We start from the raw sequence: 3,732 nt of genomic DNA, 5'->3' as shown, positions 1-3,732 counted from the left end.
ACTTCTTCTTTAAGAGGCTCCTCTGTCCTCCACTCGTTACCTGTATTAATGGCACCTGTTTGAACTTGTTATCAGTATAAAATACACCTGTCCACAACCTCCAACAGTCACACTCCAAACTCCACTATGGCCAAGACCAAAGAGCTGTCAAAGGACACCAGAAACAAAATTGTAGACCTGCACCAGACTGTGAAGACTGAATCTGCAATAGGTAAGCAGCTTGGTTTGAAGAAATCAACTGTGGGAGCAATTATTAGGAAATGGAAGACATACAAGACCACTGATAATCTCCCTCGATCTGGGGCTCCACGCAAGATCTCACCCCGTGGGGTCAAAATGATCACAAGAACGGTGAGCAAAAATCCCAGAACCACACGGGGGGACCTAGTGAATGACCTGCAGAGAGCTGGGACCAAAGTAACAAAGCCAACCATCAGTAACACATTACGCCGCCAGGGACTCAAATCCTGCAGTGCCAGACGTGTCCCCCTGCTTAAGCCACTACATGTCCAGGCCCGTCTGAAGTTTGCTAGAGTGCATTTGGATGATCCAGAAGAGGATTGGGAGAATGTCATATGGTCAGATGAAACCAAAATAGAACTTTTTGGTAAAAACTCTTTTTTCTACAAAGAGACCAGGACAACTGATCCGTGTAAAGGAAACAATGAATGGGGCCATGTATCGTGAGATTTTGACTGAAAACCTCCTTCCATCAGCAAGGGCATTGAAGATGAAACGTGGCTGGGTCTTTCAGCATGACAATGATCCCAAACACACCGCCCGGGCAACGAAGGAGTGGCTTCGTAAGAAGCATTTCAAGGTCCTGGAGTGGCCTAGCCAGTCTCCAGATCTCAACCCCATAGAAAATCTTTGGAGGGAGTTGAAAGTCCATGTTGCCCAGCGACAGCCCCAAAACATCACTGCTCTAGAGGAGATCTGCATGGAGGAATGGGCCAAAATACCAGCAACAGTGTGTGAAAACCTTGTGAAGACTTACAGAAAACGTTTGACCTGTGTCATTGCCAACAAAGGGTATATAACAAAGTATTGAGAAACTTTTGTTATTGACCAAATACTTCTTTTCCACCATAATTTGCAAATAAATTCATTAAAAATCCTGTGATTTTCTGGATTTTTTTTCTCATTTTGTCTGTCATAGTTGACGTGTACCTATGATGAAAATTACAGGCCTCTCTCATCTTTTTAAGTGGGAGAACTTGCACAATTGGTGGCTGACTAAATCCTTTTTTCCCCACTGTATACAGGCCCGTCTAAAATTTGCCAATGAACATCTGAATGATTCAGAGGAGAACTGGGTGAAAGTGTTGTGGTCAGATGAGACCAAAATCGAGCTCTTTGGCATCAACTCAACTCGCCATGTTTGGAGGAGGAGGAATGCTGCCTATGACCCCAAGAACACCATCCCCACCGTCAAACATGGAGGTGGAAACATTATGCTTTGGGGGTGTTTTTCTGCTAAGGGGACAGGACAACTTCACTGCATCAAAGGGACGATGGACGGGGCCATGTACTGTCAAATCTTGGGTGAGAACCTCCTTCCCTCAGCCAGGGCATTGAAAAGGGGTTGTGGATGGGTATTCCAGTATGACAATGACCCAAAACACACGGCCAAGGCAACAAAGGAGTGGCTCAAGAAGAAGCACATTAAGGTCCTGGAGTGGCCTAGCCAGTCTCCAGACCTTAATCCCATAGAAAATCTGTGGAGGGAGCTGAAGGTTCGAGATGCCAAACGTCAGCCTCGAAACCTTAATGACTTGGAGAAGATCTGCAAAGAGGAATAGGACAAAATCCCTCCTGAGATGTGTGCAAACCTGGTGGCCAACTACAAGAAACGTCTGACCTCTGTGATTGCCAACAAGGGTTTTTCCACCAAGTACTAAGTCATGTTTTGCAGAGGGGTCAAATACTTATTTCCCACATTAAAATGCAAATCAATTTATAACATATTTGACATGCGTTTTTCTGGATTTCTTTGTTGTTATTCTGTCTCTCACTGTTCAAATAAACCTACCATTAAAATTATAGACTGATCATTTCTTTGTCAGTGGGCAAATGTACAAAATCAGCAGGGGATCAAATACTTTTTTCCCTCACTGTAAAGAGGATGGTGAATAACCCAGTTACCAGTATTTCCCTGGATTAGTTACTGTATGTCTAAGGCTAAAAAGGAAGCATGGAATTCCTGATTGACCATACTGCCATGGCTATATACAGTACCAGTCAAATGTTTGGACACACCTACTCATTCAAGGGATTTTCTTTATTTTTACTATTTTCTACATTGTAGAATAATAGTGAAGACATCAAAACAAATTAAAATATATTTTATATATGAGATTCTTCAAATAGCCACCCTTTACCTTGATGACAGCTTTGCACACTCTTGGCATTCTCTCAAGCAGCTTCATGACGTAGTCACCTGGAATGCATTTCAATTAACAGGTGTGCCTTCTTAAAAGTTAATTTGTGGAATATCTTTCCTTCTTAATGTGTTTGAGCCAATCAGTTGTGTTGTGACGAGGTAGGGGTGGGTATACAGAAGACAGCCCTATTTGGTAAAATACCAAGTCCATATTATGGCAAGAACAGCTCAAATAAGCAAAGAGAAATGACAGTCCATCATTACTTTAAGACATGAAGGTCAGTCAATACGGAACATTTCTAGAACTTTGAACGTTTCTTCAAGTGCAGTCGCAAAACCCATCAAGCGCTATGATGAAACTGGCTCTCATGAGGACCGCCACAGGAATGGAAGACCCAGAGTTACCTCTCCTGCAAAGGATAAGTTCATTAGAGTTACCAGCCTCAGAAATTGCAGCCCAAATAAATGCTTCACAGAGTTCAAGTCACAGACACATCTCAACATCAACTGTTCAGAAGGGACTGTGTGAATCAGGCCTTCATGGTCGAATTGCTGCAAAGGACACCAATAATAAGAAGAGACCTGCTTGGGCCAAGAAACACGACCAATGAACATTAGACCGGTGGACATTTGTCCTTTTGGTCTGGAGTCCAAATTTGAGATTTTTGGTTCCAACAGCCGTGTCTTTGTGAGACACGGTGTGGGTGAACGGATGATCTCCGCATGTGTATTTCCCACCGTAAAGCATGGAGGAGGAGGTGTTATGGTGTGGGGGTGCTTTGCTGGTGACACTGTTTGTGATTTATTTAGAATTCAAGGCACACTTAACCAGAATGGCTACCACAGCATTCTGAAGTGATATGCCATCCCATCTGGTTTGGGCTTAGTGGGACTATCATTTGTTTTTTAACAGGACAATGACCCAACACTTCTCCAGGCTGTGTAAGGGCTATTTGACCAAGAAGGAGAGTGATGGAGTGCTGCATCAGATGACCTGGCCTCCACAATCCCCCGACTTCAACTCAATTGAGATGGTTTGGGATGAGTTGGACCGCAGTGTGAAGGAAAAGCAGCCAACAAGGGCTAAGCACATGTGGGAACTCCTTCAAGACTGTTGGAAAAGCATTCCAGGTGAAGCTGGTTGAGAGAATGCCAAGAGTGTGCAAAGCTGTCATCAAGGCAAAGGGTGGCTATTTGAAGAATCTCAAATATAAAATATATTTTGATTTGTTTAACACCTTATGTGTTATTTCATAGTTTTGATGTCTTCACTATTATTCTACAATGTAGAAAATAGTTTAAAAAAAACAACCTTGAATGAGTAGGTGTGTCCAAACTTATAATTACAA

Source organism: Coregonus lavaretus (genome assembly GCF_964263955.1).
Source record: "Coregonus lavaretus genome assembly, chromosome: 6".
NCBI lineage: Eukaryota > Metazoa > Chordata > Actinopteri > Salmoniformes > Salmonidae > Coregonus > Coregonus lavaretus.
Note: the sequence above shows the minus strand (reverse complement) of the source record.